This window comes from Plutella xylostella, chromosome 19 (assembly GCF_932276165.1).
Source record: "Plutella xylostella chromosome 19, ilPluXylo3.1, whole genome shotgun sequence".
NCBI classification, from domain to species: domain Eukaryota; kingdom Metazoa; phylum Arthropoda; class Insecta; order Lepidoptera; family Plutellidae; genus Plutella; species Plutella xylostella.
This window is the reverse complement of record NC_063999.1, coordinates 2,571,817-2,594,953: the sequence shown is the minus strand read 5'-3', so window position 1 is coordinate 2,594,953 and position 23,137 is coordinate 2,571,817. Positions and strand designations below refer to the sequence as shown.

At 37.1% G+C, this 23,137-nt stretch overlaps 1 protein-coding gene across 23 annotated transcripts in view; it reads left to right on the top strand.

The window, feature by feature from the left end:
* The window catches only part of LOC105380372 (transient receptor potential cation channel trpm), a 180,956-nt gene that overhangs the window by 55,404 nt on the left and 102,415 nt on the right, over nucleotides 1–23,137 (top strand). The gene's annotated exons all lie outside the window — the stretch shown is intronic.

Below are 23,137 nucleotides of genomic sequence, written 5' to 3'. Positions count from 1 at the left end.
GAAGATACTGTAATAGTGCTAAGTAGAATTAGTTTATTATAGTATGTATAAGATAGTATGTTAGACGACGCATACCTAGTATAAGTAGTCAAATTAGCTTTTGCTCGCAAGCCAACTTCACATTTGTAGTTCACAACTTCACAACTTCTCCGGTAATTTCAGCATAAAAAGAAATAATCCATACCATAGCTTATACAGGTTTGATTCTTTCGTCGATGATGGTTGATTAGTGGGAGTAGATATATTTTTTCTTTATATCCCACGGTCATGATAACAAAAGTTGTTCAGAATGAGGAGCTCTATGGCATACTTCCGGATGTGCGAAAGACTTTCCCCATATATTAAGTATACTTACCGTGTACTTACATAAGTATCCGGATTTAGCCCTGATTCCAAATTAGGTGTAAAGACAATTTTCTGCTTTACCGAGTCGGAAACTGAAATCAGTCTGTCGCGACCGACTCAGAGCCGTGAGGTTTATAGTATCACCTTATTTTCTGGTGCCTGGCCTAAGCCGATAGATAGAATTTGATTATATTTATTCTACCTTAATAGGGCATTGATTTTTTTATTGGTCTTTGCCCTGATTTCAATGGGTTTAAAGTTTAAAACTATGTGGGATCCATATTCATTATGCCCAATTAATTAAAGGTTAAACATACCATGTAGAATGAAAATGTTTTGCCATAACTTCAGTAGTCTTGACTAGACTAGGAGATATTGTACCTGTATTTTTACTTTATCTATTTTGTGATTCACTCAAGATTAGATTGTATGATTGACATTCTATTTCCTTTCCTGTGGATATGATTAATACAGTGTTTCGATAAAATCTTTCTGTATTTCATACATCCAGCATTCCATGATAAATGATCATAGACAAAAATCTATGATTCATGTAGGCACATTATTTAGCCAGCATTTATTGGCATGATACATAAGTTTACTTGAATATAAGCGAAAATTCTTAATTTGTTTCCTATTTTACTCAGTTCAAATTTCATTAGGTAATGTATTTGTGCCAAATTTTACTGAATTCATCAATTGCAGTCTAGGAGCTGGATGTTTAATATAATACTTCGTGCCACAATGCAAAGATTAGTTGATTATTTATCAAGACAACATATGAAATTATGCAAATTCAAAATGGTTAAAGTCTATGTAATTAATAGACTTAAATAAACGGTTTATGGTTTACCGCGTGGTTGAGAATTAGCTACTTACTTCTGTCTAGCAATCAATGAGGGCAAGAATTATACAATTATAATTGCTATGTAACGTTTACGTACGTGTACGTGGCAATTCCCTTCCATATTTTATAATATAATTATAATATTTATTGCCTATACATAGCTTGTTTTCTGTCACTTGGCTCCTAGACCATGAAGAAATGTTCGTGGAATAATAATCGCCAGCCCCGCGCGTTGCTCCGGCAGCTGCGATGTAAATTAAACACGATTACGGGATTTCACTCCGCGCAGAATCATCGCGTTATTTCCTTACATTTTCACAAGTCGTGCGCACTGTATAATTTACTATTTAAAACTCTGACACGGAGCGAGAAGTGACGTTTGTAAATCAACATAGTGTGCAACACTTGGCGACAATTGAGAACACGCGACAGCGACAACTCGGCGACTAGACGCGACGCGACTGGTTGTCGACGTCGAGAAAGCTTCAGTAAGGATCTAGACAGACGGACCGCATTTCAACTGCAATCCAACTGGAAATTTCAGTTCAGGTGCAGTTTAAATGCAGTTGACACGACTGCAATAGAACTGCAAACCAAACGCCAAGTACGACTGCACGCCCACTGCAATTGAACTGCAATCTGACTTGGCGTTTGGTTTGCAGTTCTATTGCAGTCGTGTCAACTGCATTCAAACTGAACCTGAACTGCAATTTTCAGTTGGATTGCAGTTGAAATGCGGTCCGTCTGTCTAGCTAGACCCTAATAGTAACTGATCATTGAAGTTAAGCCACACATGGCACGGTCACTTACTGGATGGAGTGTCGGTGAAAAAGAAACGTCCCGACAACTAACACCCCGCTTCTACCAGTGAGCTAGTATTTTAATTTAGGTCGGTTAGACGATTTGCAAATTGATTCACTGGTTCAATGGTTGTCACTTATACAGGGTGTTGCTAAAAGGGTATACTAAGCGCGAATTTCCAAATGCTGATTTCAGTTTCGGGCTTAGATATACCATGCTGCACATGTAGGTGTCGGCTTAGTATACCAATTTTGCAACACCCTGTATAGGTTAGGTTAGGTTGAACAGTTAAAACGGTATAAAACGGTTTGATAGTTAAACAAAATGCAGTTTACTGCTTTATTACACCATTTTGGTCATCTATGAATTACTGTACTTTTTACTGTTCCACACGCACGTACGATCCACACAATAATACTTAATAGGACCTAGAGTAGGTGGGCGGAAGTTCTGATTTCCCAGGACACTGGTCAGGGCGGACAGTCTGTCAAGATGTCAAACGATGCCGCAGTTTGGTAGCACAAGTTTAATCCCCGACGAAAGTTATTAGGTAGAGTTTCCGGAATCAACTGACTGATTAGATTAATTTTATTAATCATTACGGTAAGATATTGCTGACGATTCAAACAAAAAATAGCATATAAGTAATTAAATTCGAACTTGACTGTAAATACGACTGTGAGATGTCGGTGTCAATCTCATTTTCTTTATTATTTTTTTTTTGTTCAGATATTATTATTAGAGACTTTAGAATCGGTCTCCTTATACAATTTCCATTTGTTTTTTTTTGGCTCGAGTACAGTTCTACTGGAACCCAACATGGCTTTTTAGTAGCGGAACATTTTCTTCCACTGACAGAGACTGGGAGCGTCTTGTGCGAGGGAGCAGACCAAATGAGCGACATTTTCTTAGTGCCGGAGATAAGTTTTAATGGCAACAGAAAAGGCAAAACGCGGCACCTTGTTTAACTATGTTTAGTTTTATAGTCAGTGTAATGAATGACTAATGATTTAAGTTAATGAGTCTTTTTCTTGTTTAACTTTCAATATTCAATTTCATATATCTGTTGGGCCGTATCCTTCTGCAGCCAGTAATCGTCCACTACAGGATATAAACCTTACTCAAAAACCGATAGAAAACTATCTTGAGGGTTACTCTATACTGACGAAAAACGAACGAACGAGAGGAGATATATTATACGGTCGTGACTCATGTAGCAGCGCTCCGAAATTCATTTTTCGTCATATAGGTAGAGCGACCTTTCTTATCCAACCACTACCGGCTACATGTCATCATCATTTCATGATAACCATAGGTACCTACCTACTTAAATAAGTAACAGTTCAGTCTAAATCCATTGAAAGGCTAAAATAGTTAAACACTTTTAAGTGAAGTGAAATGAAGTGAAAACACTGAGCTAGTGAAGGCTGATTCCTGACTCGTCCCGCCTCTTAAGCTGCGTACAGACCGGCCCAACGAACGCCAACGAACGGGTTTCGTTGACCTTCGTTGCTGTATTATCCTAATCCTAACTAATATTATAAATGCGAAAGTAACTGTGTATGTCTGTCTGTCTGTCTATCTGTTACTCTTTCACGCCAGAACTACTGAACGGATTTGAATGAAATTTGGTATAAGTACATACGGTCTAGAGCTAGACCCTGGGAAAGAACATAGGCTACTTTTTATCCCGGAATTCCCACGGAAAAAAACTTTTTAAGGCGAAGCGAAGCGCGCGGGAACAGCTAGTGTATGATAAATATCCATCGTTGGGAGGTTTGTTGGGTGTTCGTTGGGCCGGTCTGTACGCAGCTTTAGCCGATCGAGCTTCACGCTTCGTTGCCCTAATGTATCTGCGTTATTGTGAGAGAATAATGAGAATTACTTGCACCACTCCAACAGTTTCCGAGAGTTCATTTGCATATTAAAGGGGTATTTATTAACAACAGCCGTGTAAAAGTAAAAGTTTAAGTGTAGATCATTTATTATTATGGACACATAAATACAAAAAAAAGGATCCATTGACAATAGCACCAAATTACTCCTAAACATAACAAAGTCTAATAATTATTAAAGTATATTTAATAGTGATTTAAAGTACCTATATTTAATAATCAATATAATATTACCAACTAAAAACTTAATTCTTATGTTCAACTTTAAAATCAAATGTTTTTAAGTTATCAAGAATCAAGTGTTTTTATGGCATTTTGTAGAGTATGGCGTTAGAGTGTAACATTAAACACATAAAAGTTATCATGGCCCTCTTTTTCATTCAGGAAATAATGAAGAGGAAATTTTATTATATTTTACACGTGTAACCTTGCATTTATGTCACCTGAATAAAACTAGTTGAAATTAATGAAAATAGTTTTACTGAGGTGCACTGAATATTACTGACTTGCAGTCAAAAGTTTTCTCTTTCTAGCATTGGTTTTGCCGCCAGAGTTTCTAAAGCTATGTGTTTGATTTTTTTTTATATTTTATACTTTTTAATGACCCCCTGAGGAGCGGTGGTAGCTCAGTCGGGTAAGCACCCGCTTCTCACGCCAGAGATTCGGGTTCGAATCCCGGCGCTGACATGTACCAATGAGTTCTTTTAACTTAAATACAAAGTATACCATCGCTCTTACGGTGAAGGAAAACATCGTGAGGAAACCTGCATATCTAGATTTAGCACATCTAGATATGTGAACCCACCAACCCGCAGTGAACCTGCGTGGTGGGAAATGGTCCAAGCTTAGGAAGGCAGTTTAGACCTTGGGGATATGCACAAAGGTTCCACTCGAGAGAGCCAGGTGCAGGTACTTACACCCCCACAGAGAATAGAATAGAATAGACCCCCTGAGACACTATCTATCGGCTTACTATACAAATTTTGCAACACCCTGAATAAAATAAATATTTGCATTATAAATGCTCATGCGGATAGATACTTAGGTAACCTAGATAGGATACCTACATAAATCGATTTAATAATAAACAAACGCCAGCTTTCCTTTCTCATAGTTTTACATTATTAATAAAATGCAATTTTTCCTCACCATCTGTTACACTGTGTGGCCATAATATGTATACTTTACTTGTTTACAATAATCTTCACCGTAGAACCAACCTTAATAAGTTAACTACACGGCGCAATTTAGGTTGCGTTTTTTATTGTATTTTTTGCCATGATGTTGAAATAGGCTTTTTTAATTTATAAAATTGTAGGAGAAAATTGCTGGTCAAAACGCTTGCTGGTATTATTTTATGGTTTAACATAACTAGATTAGCCAATAGCAGTTCACTGCTAGAAACTAGGAACCCAATTTCTGTAAGAAATTCAACGATTAATGTCGTTGATGACAAATTAAAACATTAATGAAACTTATACTATCTACCTACCTACTGTATTATTTCTTCTTATGAGCACAACTTACATATTAATTTCCATTTCTGTCTTTACAGGTAAGGCATAATCTATGGAGGAAACCGAAGAATACCTACAATGACCTTCATATTGAGTAGATAAGAAAGGATTTTAAAACTTTATGATTAATTGATCAAACTTTCCCTAGTTACGATGTAACCGACTATGGAGAAATTGGAGCTTAGCCTGTGGTGAAATTTCACCATAGTATTATTTTAACATTATCATACACCAAAAAAATACAAGCAATTAGATTTCTACTCCTCAAACGGTGAGTTTCAGTACGTATCAACAAGTTAATAAAGTTCGCAACTAAAGTTTCTTACTAAAGAGGTAAAATACTCTATTTTATTACCCTACATCGACTGAAGCCACTGTATTTCAGGGATCTGGAAAGTCTCACATATCTGGTACGTTACCTAGAGTTGGTAAGGTGTCCATGATATTGAGATTATACCATAGAGGAAAATTATAGAAATAATAGAATAGAATAGATGGTAAATGTGATTTACAATAATAGGTCAACTCTTAATGGTAAAAGGTAGGTTAAAATGCTGATCTGAACTAGGAAATAATAGAGTTTTTTCCTGTATTTCAGATGGAAAAGCTCTAAATTAAACAATTTTAGTATCTAAATTAAATAATCTTAAAACAGAAAATATTAAGTATAATTATGAATATCAGGGGTGTTAAAAATACTGATAGTTATGAATTTGTACACAATCTTTGAGTGTAGAGTGTATTATGAGGATACCTGAAAATATCTCTTTGTTCTCTGAAACATGTGAAAAAAAAGTATTATGGTCTTAGTATACTTAATATGAAATTCACGTTTTTCCTAATAACTTATGGAATTTCAAAAATAGTAAATGTAACTCTCTCAGTTGGAGATAAAAATATAAAGTTCCTATTACATCGCCGACGCATGGTGTTCCTACAGCTATCTAGATATTCTCACTGCACCAGAGAACTTGGGAGAGCAACTTCGGCTCCTATTTACCTGGATGAATTGTGTGAAAAGTCCCACAGAGAATCTTGGAAGCGTCGTAACGGTAACATTGCCACCATTTTTTTTCATATTATAAAAGATGAAATGAAATTTTAAAGTTTCCTTACCGAAATAACAGCGATGTTATAAGTTGAAATATTTTTTCTCATGTCGGACATACTAAATTATGCCATAATACTGTATTCTCAGCTTTTCTATCCCCTCCACCACCGAAATGTGTTTAGGTACACACGGCAACGTTAAATGGTTGGCAGGGCACACTAACGTAGGAAGTGTATGTGTGTGTCAGCGACGTCGACGTAATTATTTAGTTCTGGGCAACCCACACACGGATATTGTAAGCATGTAGTTGTGCCAGTGACAATGATTCATTGTTTTTATGATATGAAGCAAAATTTTGCAAGGCATTGTAATAGATTGAATGGCTCAGTTGGTATGATACAAGACTTACGATTATCGGTATGGTGGTTCAAATCCCACTGAACTTACAATACTCCTTTTTTGTTTTTTTTATAGATTTAATTTATTTTTTAAGATGGCTAATAATAGTATTGTAGTATATAAGAATAAAAGCAACACAGAAAGTAAATGAAACAAGTTATTAAGTGTTAAAATTACCAAATTTATTCTTGCCGTAACATAAACATTAAGGATGTTACGTTTTTGTTGTTTTTCGTTTTAAACATAGTTGTAGGTAGTTTATATTAATAAGAAAAAATTTCAATTAGCAGTTTTAAATCATAATAAACATCAGAAAAGGATGGACTGGCTGTTTTACTAAAGTAAATAGGCAAGTCATTAGTTATATGAATCAACATGTTAATTAGCTAGAAATAAGATAACTTATTCCAACCTCAGTAACAATAACATCATTAACACATTGGCTTACCCATAATTGTAAATAATAATAAGTATTTAACAAAATAACTAAAATCTTATACAAATGGAAAAATATAAATTACTGAGCTAACCCCAATAACTATAATTTTCACCACATTTTTGCCATAATATCCATCCTTGTCTGACTTAAAGGACTTTTCATCACTAAATATCACCACATTGTTGCACCAATCCACCAAAGTTTAAAATAGCCAGTCGCAAAACGCACTCTGTTTCGACGATGCTGATCGGTTTGAGCAATTTTCTTCGTCGGCCTCCGACACCGCAACCCAGCAGCACGCAAGTGAACCCAAGTGAATGGTTTGTAGGGATAGATTATGTGTTGTGGCCGTAGAACGGGTGCTGCAGAACGGATCAGCGCTATGTGCAGCTACGATTTCTCGATGGCGTGGTGATGCATCCGTATAGACGACTACTGTCTACATGTCCCGAATCTGCGTATCGGTGAACCCATAATTGAACAGTTCTCCTCTGCAAACAAAAAAAACAAATACTTAGCTTATACAAATTACAAATACAAATATTCTAACAGTCAAATAAAATATTTACAATTCTATGTTACTTACCGTTAAACGTCTTGCGATTTCACTAATTGTAATGTTTTGTTCATATAAATACGATTATCTCCGCCTTTTTGAACATGGTTAAGTGACTTTCCATACTGACTGCGAAGAGTAATAAAATTAATTAAATTGACAAATCACAAAGTGAATCACTATGCAGACGCAGAGGTGAATTGTCACTAAAACTAAAAACAAATTTCGTTTATTCATATTGTATGAGGGTAGAATGGTTTTAATTCTCAAATGAAGAACGAATCATATATTTTTGGCGAAGAGAAATAGTCGACAGCTATGCAGCTTGTAGTCATTTGTCAGTTTCAAATATATTAATTTTATACTCAACAGCGTTTAAATTAACGCAAAATTTGAATTAAGTTAAATAAAAATAACCATCCGTGGACTCGAACTCACGACCTATGTTTCATTAGTCAAACATTCTACCAATGAGCTACGAAGTGTATAGACACAGGTAGTGAAATTTTGCTTCACATCAATTTTATAACTATTTCACTAACACTACCGGTTGATATTTTTATGTCACAGCTGGTATACGGGCGTTTGCCTACGCGCAAACTCGTTTGTGCTGTTGTGTGTGTGTGTGTGTGGTTTGTTACTGGTGTGTAAACCGATTTCTGCGTTTATGCACACATAGACAACGTTAGTGTGCACACATACACTACGTTAGTGTGCCCTGCCCACCATTTGACGTTGCCGTGTGTACCTACAGAGTCCTGCATAGAAAGCCGAAAGGTCGGTATTAGAATGACAATCTGCTACTGAGAGGGAGTCAGGTTTATTTGCATCCCACTTAAATAAACTTACGTACATCCATTTAAATTCTAATATTATAATTTATAATACCATATCAGAGATTATATGTATAAGTGGTTGAAAAAGTAGTATTGTAACCCGAAAGCATTACTCAGGTGCTAATGACCACTTTGGCAACACCATGTATGTTTATATAGCCCTCTCTCACCACGGAGGCCGTTTAACATTCCCTCCTGCTCACCCGTACGTGTTGCATCTCGCTCCCACCCAGGACGTCATTGGTCAGTCGTTACCGTGAAACGGAAAACATTTTTTTGTAAATTTTACTGTTTCATAACCGCGAGGATGGTCATTTATGAAATAACCTATTTATGTAAGTAGGTACCTACGGTCAGCTGCATAAGTAGCTATGCACTTCTGTACCTTGTCAAACTGACGAACCGTCAATGTTTCAATGATTTGATAAGCGGTTTCAAATTGACAAGTTACAAAAGTATATAGCTACTTATGCAGCTGACTGTACATCTAAAATATCTACTTGGAAAAGAATGGCCAAGCTTAGTTTGAGAAATATTATTATATTTATTATTTTATCCCGTACCCGTGTCGAGAAACGAGTTGGTAAAAATAAGTGGATTGCTTATTCAGTAATTACATCCGATCTTTAAACTTCAAGATAATATCCAGGACTATAGGATGAGAGAGCGGTGCTAGCTCAGTCGGGTGAGCGCCTGCTTCTCACGCAAGTGATGCGGGTTCGAATCCCGGCGCTGACATGTACCAATGAGTTCTTTTAACTTAAGTACAATGTATACCATCGCTCTTACGGTGAAGGAAAACATCGTGAGGAAACCTGCATATCTAGATCTAGCACATCTAGATATGTGAACCCACCAACCCGCAGTGGACCAGCGCGGTGGGAAATATATAGCTTCAGGGTAACCTACAGAACTAATTAAGACACTCTCACAACTAACATAAATAGTGTTCTTGTTTTTTCATACTGAACCCTAAAAACAGGGTACTACCCTGCGGGAAGGTCAATATTTAATGAAGTTTTTCCTGAAAGGCAAACATCCTTGTGTCGTGACTACCGCCAATATAACCTACGTACGTGCCTACTTTGTAATTATCATGTTAGAACACTAGACATATTATTATAAATAAGTATACAGGCTGCACATGTAGGTTTCGGCTTAGTATACCCTTTTTGCAACACCTGTATATCTTAAAAGTGGGTTTATATAGGTATAAAAATGTATTTTCTAACAAAAGAATATAGGTAGGTACACACGGCACCTCCAAATGGTTGGCAGGGCACACAAACGTAGTGTATGTGTGCACACTAACGTGGTCTATGTGTGCAATAAAGCAGAAATCGGTAAATACACCAGTAACAAACCACACACACACACACAACAGCACAAACGAGTTTGCGCGTAGGCAAACGCCCTTACACCAGCTGTGACATAAAAATATCAACCGGTCGAGTAAGTCAAATAGTTATAAAATTGACTTGAAGCAAAATTTCACAACTTGTAGCTATACTCTTCGTAGCTCATTGGTAGTATGTTAGACTTATGAAACATAGGTCGTGAGTTCGAGTCCACTGATGGGTATTTTTATTTTACTTTATTTAAATTTAGCGTTAATTTAAACGCTGTTGAGTATAAAATAAATTTATTTGAAATTGACAAATGACTACAAGCTGCATAGCTGTCGACTATTTCTCTTCGCTAAAAATATATGATTCGTTCTTCATTTGAGAAGTAAAACCATTCTACCCTCATACAATATGAATAAACGAAATTAGTTTTTAGTTTTAGTGACAATTCACCTCTGCGTCTGCATAGTGATTCACTTTGTGATTTGTCAATTTATAATTAATTTATCTTCGCAGTCACTATGGAAAGTCATTTGACCATGTTCAAAAAGGCGGAGATAATTGTATTATATGAACAAAATATTACAATTAGTGAAATCGCAAGACGTTTAACGGTAAGTAACATAGAATCGTAAATATTTTATTTGACTGTTAGAATATTTGTATTTGTATAAGCTAAGTATTTGTTTTTTTTTGTTTGCAGAGGAGAACTGTTCAATTATGGGTTCACCGATACGCAGATTCGGGACAGTAGTCGTCTATACGGATGCATCACGATGCACATAGCGCTGATCCGTTCTGCAGCACCCGTTCTACGGCCACAACACATTAATCTATCCCTACAAACCGTACGGGTTCACTTGCGTGCTGCAGGGTTGCGGTGTCGGAGGCCGACGAAGAAAATTGCTCTAACCGATCAGCATCGTCGAAACAGAGTGCGTTTTGCGACTGACTATTTTAAACTTTGATTGGTGCAACAATGTGGTGATATTTAGTGATGAAAAGTCCTTTAAGTCAGACAAGGATGGATGGTAAGATATTATGGCGAAAAAGTGGTGAAAATTATAGTTATTGGGGTTAGCTCAGTAATTTTTATTTTTCCATTTGTATAAGATTTTAGTTATTTTGTTAAATACTTATTATTATTTACAATTATGGGTAAGCCAATGTGTTAATGATGTTATTGTTACTGAGGTTGGAATAAGTTATCTTATTTCTAGCTAATTAACATGTTGATTCATATAACTAATGACTTGCCTATTTACTTTAGTAAAACAGCCAGTCCATCCTTTTCTGATGTTTATTATGATTTAAAACTGCTAATTGAAACTTTTCCTTATTAATATAAACTACAACTACCTATGTTTTAAAACGAAAAACAACAAAAACGTAACATCCTTAATGTTTATGTTACGGCAAGAATAAATTTTGTAATTTTAACACTTAATAACTTGTTTCATTTACTTTCTGTGTTGCTTTTATTCGTATATACTACAATACTATTATTAGCCATATTAAAAAATAAACTAAATCTATAAAAAAAAACAAAAAAGGAATTTTGCAAGTTCACAGGGATTTGAACAACCATACCGATTATTGTAAGTCTTGTATCATACCAACTGAGCCATTCAATCTATTACAATGCATTGCAAAATTTTGCTTCATATCATAAAAACAATGAATCATTGTCACTGGCACAACTACATGCTTACAATATCCGTGTGTGGGTTGCCCAGAACTAAATAATTACGTCGACGTCGCTGACACACACATACACTACCTACGTTAGTGTGCCCTGCCAACCATTTAACGTTGCCGTGTGTACATATAGAAAACATTAACATAATAACTGTTTATAAGTACTTACCTAATTTCCATTTAACCTGTGTATGTATTGTGTTAAGTAAATAAACTATTTATCTATTCGTAATATAAATTAACTTTTAATTAATCTACTAATGTTATAATATGTACATAATTCTGTTAGCTATTGCCATTGCTGAAGCAGTTTTTCATTCTCTACATATCAAAAACCTTCGAACTCAACGTGAAATAAAGAATCTAGGTACTTACTCAGAATTATTTAACGAAATTAACTTTGCAAAAACATTTTCTATTCAACCTTCATAATATATTCGTGTTTCGGCTCGCGTGTTCAACTAGAGAGGCTTGATAAGTGCCTCAGTTAATAACTGAAAGACTCACGGAACCGCTGAATTATGCTGATTTAGTATGACTGTCGTTGTTTTATTGTTAGCGTAATGAGGTGTGGTTTTTGGGAATCAGTGTGTTGTACTAAGTGCCAATATCTCCATAGTGGGTTAGAGCATAACAAGGGATTATTACTTGACTTTTGACACATCTGTTAAGAATTGAATATGAATATGACGTATAATTTGTCAACCTTTCCCTGGTTACGATTTAACCGACTATTGTGAAATTGGAGCTTAATCATTCTGAAACGGCGATACGGCTCGCAACCTATCGCGTGAGTGCAAATGTACAGCTAAAAGTGGGTGGTTCGCTTGCATTTATTTTATTTTATTTGGGAAAACCAACAATTGTACAATGTTTAATGCTAAAGAAACAAATAACTTTTTCAATCATTTATTCAAGGTTATAATGTAAATTAACATTTAACTAATGAAGCCTAACCTAATTGTAAATAAAATTATGAAAACTGAACTAAAAGATAAAATTTTAAAAATTCAAAGTATTCGCCTCAAACTTAGTCTAACTAGTCAAAGATGCCGCCTCGTATCGTTCCTGGCTCGAAAGTGCCCAACAAGTCAGCCGCATTACCGCGCTGTATCGCCAACGAAATGCGCTGAACCAGGAACGACCCAGAGCGAGCATCATGACCTTTTTCCTTCAGGCGCTTGCCAAGCTCTCTGATGAAGCATAAAGCCTCTGTTCCCCAGGAATAAATAACTTATTAAAATATATGGTAATCGTACAATCAGCACCGCTTTCCACAAGTTAACAGTAAAATTAAATTGGTTTTAGGCTGTTTTCACAAGAACACAAAAAAAAGATATAAAGATTTGTAGTTACATTTTATTACAACGAGATAGAGTCGTGGGTAGAGCAGCAGCGCTTCAAAACTTAGTTTTTGTTAACTAGAGTAGCCCCAAGCCAGACCCACAAATTGCCCGCATATTCAACCTGCCATCTGCAACCTCCGATCCTACATTTTATGCTTAGACCGCTGGTCCTTTTATAAATATACCCTGTTCCCTCATCTTTTGCCTACGACAATAATTCATTTAAATCCTAGACTGAAAGAGGGGGGAGGGGGTGTGTTATTCTTTTTTGGGTCTGTCATTTACTTCGGTGAATAAGTAGATGCGAAAGCGATGTAAATTTATCGAGAAGATTATACACATATTTTTTTAAAATCTGCATAGCCATTTTTTTTTATAGACCTTTAGTCTAGATTTGATTCATACCACACAGCATTCATACGGACTCGCTCGAATGCCCTTTTCATTATTCAAATGCACAGTGGAACAACCCTCATACCATGTTATACACATCAAACTGCATATGGAACCTTGTCGCATTCAAATGTGTCGTGTCGGGGCGATCCACTGGGCTCTTTGTACATTCATGTTTCAATTGTCTGTTATACACAGAATCTCGCTCACAGTTATAAATTATGGTGAAAATTAACGGTGAACGACGGTCGTGCTAGCTGCCAAATGAAAATGCGTCGACATTCTTGATGGTGTAACGATTCAAATCCTGCTAGGTAGTCATTCATTCTTTAGAAATAAGAAATTTAAGTTCAATTATGCCACGTGTTTAGACGGTGAAGAAATACTACCCGAGAAAACTTATACTTACATAAAGATTAAACACTTCTAGATGTGCGAACCGACCAACCCGCGCAGTGGAACAGCGTGGTGGGAAATGGTGACCTTAAGGCTGTTTAGACCTTAAAGGGTTTTTACAGCCAGGTGCATGCACTAAGACCCTCACAGAGTATAGATGCCTCACGTCGTTGGCTGCAACCTCATGTAGCCAGCGAACAATTTGTACCCTAATACGGCGAATCTCTGTATTGGTACGTACTATATTAATCTGTGTAGAACTGCGATGTCCATTTGTGAATTCCGGCGCTTGTTGGCGGCCAACAACAGGCGTAAATGGAGCTATCCCCGAATCAGTAAGGGCCCATTTAGACGAGCCAATTTCCTAGCTATATATATACGTGCTATAGTAACCTGCATGGTTTTCAGTGAAATTCCCGTCGGCACCTGTCTCATAGAGAAGTTAATTGACTGCTCTCATACGAAATTTATGGCCTGGTGTTTTTTCAAGATCTCGAGGCCGATATTATATAATAATACTGATATCAAAAGTTGCTCAGTATGTCGAGTACCTGCCCACCGTAATAATATAATGCCACGGTTCCTGTATTGTAGGCTTGGAGGAAAGAACTAGCGGCGCTAGTTGAAGGCTCAGGTTCTGAACTTCTGAATCACCTTAACCTTTTATAGTCATCTCTGACTACTCTTATGAGAAAACCTTCCTAAATCCTGACTATAATGTGCATATTTTAATATACACGAGGTTACTCTGTTATGGTGCTTAATTAGGAACTTTTTGCTAAAATATTTACCGACGAAATTGCGATGCGAAACCTAATTTTACGAAAAAACCTTGGTAAAAAACTGACGAGATGTGCATATGGATGGATGGTCGAGAGGTACACTTGAGTTATAAATTAATTAAAATACGCGACAGGAAGAGGTTAGAAACTATGCTATATTGAGCGAAACATAAACGTACATAGATATACACATAATATTATTATAATGGCCGCGTAGCTCTAAACCTGTTGATTTTTACGCCAAAAAAGATAAGTTCTAGGTGCTCTATGTGGTTATAATATACCTATTTATTGTCATCCGACCCATCATGTCCCCACTGCCAGGGCACGGTTCTCCTTCCATTGAAGGAAGGGTTTAGGCCTAGTCCACCACGCTGGCCTAGTGCGGGTTGGTGGACCTATTTATTGATAAATTTAAAAATAATAGATATATGACTGTAGACTTAGGTAAGCATTTTGATCTCGGGTAATAATAATATCTACAAAATATACGAACCAGCGAATTTCAGACTAATGGGTCCGATCAATCCTCTGATCTTTAAGTAGATAAATTATTGGATGAAGGCTCGCTAGCCAGGTAGATCCATCCCTTGACCAGTGTGGCGTGGAAATTGTGGGGCCAAGTCCGGTAAATAATGAGTAACCAAGTCCGGTATATAATGAGTAACGTAGTGTCGGTTTCACAACTGAACATTTTGAGTCGTGTCTATCATTAATGATACTGATATGAAATGATTTTGCTGGCCTAGCTGTGATATAAGTAAAAAATAAAACTTACATCATCATCATCATCATCACCATCATCAGCCTTCTATCGTCCACTGTTGGGTATAAGCCTCCTTATTTGTACGCCAATTATTAGTTGGTTTCTTCCGGTCCTGTGCCGCTCTGGTCCACTGCTTCCCTGCAACCTTGCAGATGTCATCGGACCATCTAGCAGGTGGTCTGCCAACCGCTCTTCGTCCGTCTCTAGGCCACCATTCTGTGACCGCCTTTGTCCACCTTCCGTCCTCCCGACGAGCCAGTGATATAAGTAAAAAATAAAACTAACATAGGTACGGTCAGGTGCAGAAAAACCTGACCCCCTCTCATAGTAACAATGTTTCTGGGGGGGGTCAGGTTTCTCTGCACCTTACTGTACCTACATAGGTACATTACCAGAATTGTCACTGAGTGCTATATGCTAATAACTAGGCTGATTATATTGCGGCATCTTCGGTGTTGACTGTTGGTGAATATACCTAGGTACTATTTATGGCCATTAAAACTAATATGGTTCGCAGCTGGCTGTACTAGCAATAATGGGAATCCTTATCGGAAAAGAAATATTAAAATACGGATGAAAATAAAATAATAATCTTCTAAACACATCCACTTTGCGTACAAGATAAAATACCTTATAGCCCAACGGCCGAAAGGTACCTAAATGAAAATATTATTTATTCATGACATTAGATATGAAACGAAACCCTCACAATGCCTACCTACGCAGGTATATGTACATTGTACATATTTCAAATATCTTGTTATAACAAACTCATAATATCACTAAAAAAAAAACTTTATAGATACTTAACATTTAAATTTAATATATATAAAAGTTTAGTATATTACCTTTTTTACAAATGATGATGGGCACCAATATATGGAAGCTGGGACCAGCACCAATAGAAATGAGTGATACGTCGTTGAAAAGGTATTTTTTTGCAGAATATGAATAACGGAAGCGCTAGTCTTGATTTACTGTCCAATTAGAATAATCGTAGCTTGAAAGTTTTTATATTTTATTTCTGTAATTTTAATGTTTTTGTTAGTTTTTCACATTAATTTTTAATTTTTATAACCAAATGATCATATTTCATATAATATTATATTTGTTTATTATCTCAGTAAATAAAACCAGTTGAAAGTAATTTCTCCAATTTCAATAATACGTGTTTACGTGTATTACGCCCTAACTGTCATCAGGAGAGAGAGTGCAATGCCATAGAAAAATACTTCCTTCCGATGAATATATTTCAAAATGGACAACTTATACGGATTTGTCGCCATAATACTTTTTTGCTCACTTGAAAAGAGCTATCCAACGATGTATGTCTCATCTTTATTGGACATAGGTCCCAAAACGCCCATTGTCATTTCCGCGGGTAAATACGGGAAACACATAACTGACATAACTCATCTCCTCGAGGAAACCATTAAAGTATTAAAAAGACCTCCCGTAGGCCTCGCACAGGGTGCAAGACACTCACATCAAGACGTGACAAAAGCTTTCTACCGTACTCGCTCTCAAAGCCGCAATGCTTGTAAGCGTGGCGCAATTTTTTTTCAGGTCTTGGCCTGCGCATCCTTTACCCCGTGCTAGCCCTTCTGATTAAACTTACAGTGACTTGGCTCTCATCGCAGTAATGTTAGCATAACTAGGAAACGATCAAAGGAAAACTTGAGACTGACTTCGTTATCTTAGTTGGTTTACTTAATTATATTGGTTTGTGAAACATTTCTGATTGCCATGGCTTCAGCTTCTTTTAACCGGCGGTTAATTTGATAATTGAGGTAATTAGTTAATACTTACCCTTCTTCTTCTTCTTCTTCCTTGCCTTATCCTTATTTAGGGTCGGCTTTGTTCGTCATGTCACGCTATTTTACCCTATTCTCTGTCATATCCTCATTCACTCCACACTCTCTCATATTTTCTTTCACGCAATCACGCCACGTCTTTCTTGGTCTTGCTCTCTTACGCCTTCCTTTAGTTACTACCCTTCATCCATCTGTAATGTTTATGTCTTTACACAAACAAAGGTTTAATTTGATTTTGATTCATTTAGTTTTTAATCTCACAAAAATAATTGTAGTGCCTTATACATATTCTTAAAAAAATAAACTAGGTACAAGCAATTGTAAAAATTACTCATAAGTGGCATAACCCGTAACATGTAAGCTTGTAAACCCTTACTGCATTATACCATGAAAAAGTTTCGTGTACCTTGTTTTTATGGTAAAACACTTAGGTACCTACCTACTAAGCAATCACCCTATATACCTAATACTGTATACCTAACAATAACAAAACTAACTACAAATATGTTAAAATATGTATAATTGGAAAAGTTTATTGACTTTTTGGCCTTCTATTTACAAATACAAAAGACACGCAAAGTTATATTTAGGTAAAAGCTACAAAAATATAAAAGGAATGACACCGTTATAATTTTACCTTTAGATTGATGATAATAATATCGATTTAGACGTGTTTGTGTTGGTAAATATACAATGTGTGATACAAAACCTTTGGGTACCTCCTACTTACAGTTTATAAGCAAAATAAAAGTGAGTGAAATTATCTTGTCAATCAAGATCTCGTTATTAATATCCTTACTATCTTTATCCTTACTATACTTATCCTTACTTCCTTACTTAATATTATAAATGTGAAAGTAACTGTGTCTGTCTGTCTGTTACTCTTTCACGCCAAAATTACTGAACGGATTTGAATGAAATTTGGTATACGTATGGTCTAGACCCTGAGAAAGAACATAGGCTACTTTTTATCCCGGAATTCCCACGGGAAAACTTTTTAAGGAGAAGCGAAGCTCGCGGGAACAGCTAGTATGTTATAATTTTAACATTTGATTATGCAGATAAGTATAGGTACTTTACGCGTTAATATTCAATTTGACTTGCAATTTCGAAGACGTGCCGTGAGATTTCAACGCTGGGTGCAAACTGCTAATTGGAACAAGCGCAGCACTGCACTGCAATTATAGGTACACTAATTAATGAGGAATATATTATTCTCTATATCTGTGATTTACTGGAGCAGGGAATACGTAACTGTTGTGAGTGACATGGGTGTTTATTAGTGTTTGTTGATATTAGGTGGATATAATATATATTATTAAACTCACGGGCAATTGAAAATATCTATCGCGAAAATCACCAAATTACTTTTAAACGGAAAAAACTAACTTAATGACGCCTTTTGAAATATTTAAAAGTACAGTCAAAGATGCATCAGAATATTGCCAACTAACGACATAAATATTTTGATATAATTTCCTGTTAAATTATTTAAAAAATTGGGCCCGTTTGGTGTCTGCATTTTGTAAGTGGAACTGTATTGTTGCACGTGAGTGTGTAATGTAGGTGGTAATAAATAATTATCAAAGCGTCCGTAGTCGAGCTGGCTTCAATTATCGTATTAGATCATTGAAGTTCAGCAACACATTCAACGCAGTCACCAATGGATGGGTGACCGATTTCAAGTGGTGGTTTTCTGCTTTCGTGCTTTGGACGACACGATAAGCCGTGGGTCCCGGATGTTTTTTCGGCAGCAGTTGTGAAGCATAGTCAGAGGCCTTCGGGCAGCTTGAAAATCTGAAAGTCGGGTCCAATTACAGGATCGTACAGAAATGGATTGTGTTATTAATTCTGTTTAAAAAAATGACTGATGACTGTGAGGACTTTTAACTAACCACAATTGGTACCGAAAGCGCACTATTCTATTCTATTCCATTCGCTGTGGGGGTGTACCTGGCTCTCTCGAGTAGAACTTTTGTGCATATCCCCAAGGTCTAAACTGCCTTCCTAAGCTTGCACCATTTCTCACCACGCTGGTCCACTGCGGGTTGGTGGGTTCACATACCTAGATGTGCTAAATCTTGATATGCAGGTTTCCTCACAATGTTTTCCTTCACCGTAAGAGCGACAATGTATATTCCATTGTACTTAAATTCAAAGAACTCATTGGTACATGTCAGCGCCGGGATTCGAACCCGCATCTCTGGCGTGAGAAGCGGGCGCTTACCCGACTGAGCTACCACTGAAAGCGCACATTTGAAAGCCGTGCAATTCGTCCAATCCGCGTGTTTGATTGATCAGGTAATCTATCGTGATGACGATATTGATTCGACAGCCAGATTCCAATCACAGAATAACTCGGATATTCGGGACATCAATTATGCAGTTGTAGAGCGATTGTTGTCTTTTAATCTTAAAATTCGCATTGGTAACATTTTAAAGTCACAAAACTTAAACTTAACGATTTCAAAACCTCAAATTAACTCTAAAAAATACAGAGGCAAAATTACAGTTTATTATTGTATTTTATCGGATATTTCCTTCTTCATTCAGCGGTTCCTTCCGGATCCGGGCTTGCATTGCGGAAACATTTGTGATGAATCAGTTTAGCGGCTATTCTGGAAAAAATGTCACAGAATGTACCCGACCCTAATAAATTCAATGTTTGCCTAGGGCATGGTATCTTGCACATATAGGGAAAAAATTCTAGGCTAACATATCGAAATAACTACAAATTTCCTACGACACTCTAAGTTCTAAGCACCTTTCTAGACACGGCAAATGGTTTTAGATTTACAATCTGCCGTGCGAAATGACGTCGAAGCTTGCCCGGGATTTTCTCTCACGGGCGAAATTCGTGCCCCGACCATGCCCCAACATGGCAGCTACAAATAAATGTGCAAACATTTCGTGAGGAAACTTACGTGCACATGTAAAGCTGGATTTAAACGAGGGTGTGGGTAAATGTGCGAATCGATGCCGTTAAACTAAGTGCAGGTTCGATTGGGGGTTGTATGCAAGTTCTAAAACCATTATTTATTCAGCATTGTTTACGGTTTCACAAGAGTGAGTGAATGCGAATGAATGAGCAGTCTTTGGCACCGCAACACAGCCATTAAATGTTAATGTGTAATAGTTTTCCTTACTCAATTTTGTCACAAAGTACCCTCCTACTTCAGAAGCATGTATTCACCACAAAGCTTACGAGTACCCAGTTGAATCGAAAATGAACGAGAGAACTATTCTACTTTTGCACAATGTAAAGAGTTTTCCAACAAAAATGTCTTTCACAATCGAACATCGCCCGACAGTTTCTGGAATTTATTTCCACTGACAACGAGTTCTTGAAGATTTAAAATTTCAGTAAACAGTTGAGTCTGCTTTTGTGAGGGTTTTGATATTATGCGACCACCGATGCTATTCTAATATTAAAAAGAGGAACATCCCAAAATTAAGGAAAATATGTTTTGTAAAATATATAGCACGAGTCTTATGAAATTTGATTGACCTGTAGGGCTCATGCTTTTGCAAAGTAGGCCACTTATTATAATTTGTTGGCGAATATTGAAAAGTTAAATTTGTTCAGGATGACCACCTGATTACCTGACAACCCCCATACAAAGAATAATATGTTGTTCTAAGCGTCAATTCACACGTACCACAACCACACCACGTCGCAGCGACATAATGTGGTCAAGCTGTTGTTACGTGTGAATTGTGTGGCAGCGGCTTTTTGCAGTTGCGTTGTGGCAGCGACAAAATGTCGATGTGGTTGTGTTGTCGCTGTCGTTGTCATGTGCAGTTAATAGGGAGAGCAGGTGGCCGGGGTGCCACTGACGCGTGGCGGCGTTGCCGTTGCGGTGTGGTTGCGATGTGGTTGCGATGTGGTTGCGATGTGGTCGTATTACACAGGTGGTCGATGAAAACGGCAAAATGTGGCACGTGTGAATTGGATTATTCATTTTCAATACAAAATATACGCCTGACCACACGGCGTGGTTGTGGTGTGGTTGTGGCTGTGGTGTGGTTGTGGTACGTCTGAATTGACCCTAATAGGGAGAGGAGGTGGCCGCGGTGCTGTCGCCGCGTGGCGGCGTTGCCGACGCGATGTGGTTGCGATGTGGTCGTATTACTCAGGTGGTCGATGACAACGGCAAAATGTGGCACGTGTGAATGGGATTATTCATTTTCAATACAAAATATACGCCCGACCACACGGCGTGGTTGTGGTGTGGTTGTGGCTGTGGTGTGGTTGTGGTACGTCTGAATTGACCCTTATAAAGTTTTATTTGGTGTCGGCACTTGTTTCTGTTGCCAAGTAAGTAGGTAATACTTTATCGGACTTTATGTCACTACCAAAGCGATTTATACAGAGTGTTGCAAAAAGGGTATACTAAGCCGAAAGGGGGTGACTCAGGGGGTCATCCTGAATAACTTATGTACTAAAAGTTTTGAAAACTCAAAAAAAAATTATTTTTCTTTTCCATAGAAACTTTGTTTGTCACGTGACTTTTTACTATGGAGAACGAATATTTTTTTCGCGAATTTCCAAAACTCGTTGAACAAAAGTTGTTCAGGATGACTCTATGTTAGAAGTACAACATTATTGCGAAACGAAATCTGAAAGCGCTTTTGAATCATCACTGAAACCGACAGAGGGAGTCCATCTACTACCGCCGCATACTTATCATATCTTTCATATTCAGATTCGAGATAAGTCCGCTCCAGCCTTTCTGTACGTTTGGAAGCCTTCATTCACTTCGGATCCAAATTGAAAACCTCGATAAGGTCGAACATTATTATAATCATATCCTTTATACTACTCGTAGCTACTCATATATTGAAGCAGGACGCGAAACGAATCTGATTGCAAATAATATTCTTATACAGAATTCTGTTCATTCCTATTTCTGGGTTTTCAAATTTGAAATCATTAACTGAGATCGGGACTCCTTTCTGCAAGGCGGCCGCGGTGAGCTAGATGAGGAAGGCAGAACACAAAGCATTTGGCAAATTGATCTGATAATATGACTGAAAAAAGTTTATTAAAGTTTTTTTTACTTAGGTTTGATGGCTGCAAAACGTACCAGTTTTACTGATCATCATTAATTTTAGGCTGCCTGTTGCAAAATTTGAGTTGTCGGACACTAATAACGACTGAAGACTAAAGTTTCGACGTTTCAGTGTAAGTATTAGATCGACGGTAAGGTGGTCACTGTGTCTTGCGTTGCAATAAAAGCCCCCACAATTTACGAATTCCACAGAGACAAGGAATGGCGCAAGTTCGGGGAATCCCGCTGTGTTTGTGCAAGGAAGCGGCCGGAATGTGTTATTATATTTACCTTTTGGTGTTTGGATAAATGGCTCTGTGCTCGCTTAATACGGTTATGCCGGCGTTGCAGGAAGATCATGAGAAAGAAAGAGAGCTCGGATTTTATGGTTCTATGCGAGAAAATACACTCACGAGCAATGAAAGAAAACGTTCCACTTACAAAATGTCCAAACTGAATGAATTTTTTAAAACATTGAATTTAGAATTTGTACAAAACGTTTTTTTGTATGTGATATTCTGATGCGCTGTTAAATAGTTACATGTATAGTGCGACAAACTTATCTGTTCCGGTGAGAGCGAACTAAATTGATCCATATCTCATTATTTACTAATGAATTATGTATTGATATATATTAGATGGGTTTATTGAAACCACAAGAGCGAATTACCATTACTGGCAAACTTAAAATCTTATACAATTAAGAAATATTACACATTTTCGTGAGCTGTCACCGGAACAGATAAGTTTGTGGCACTGTACTTCAATATTGCAGATGCCGCGCCGTCATTATGGTAGTCTTTTCCGTTTAGGAGTTATTTGGTCAACTTTTTCATTGCTTGTGAGTGTAGTGTAGAGG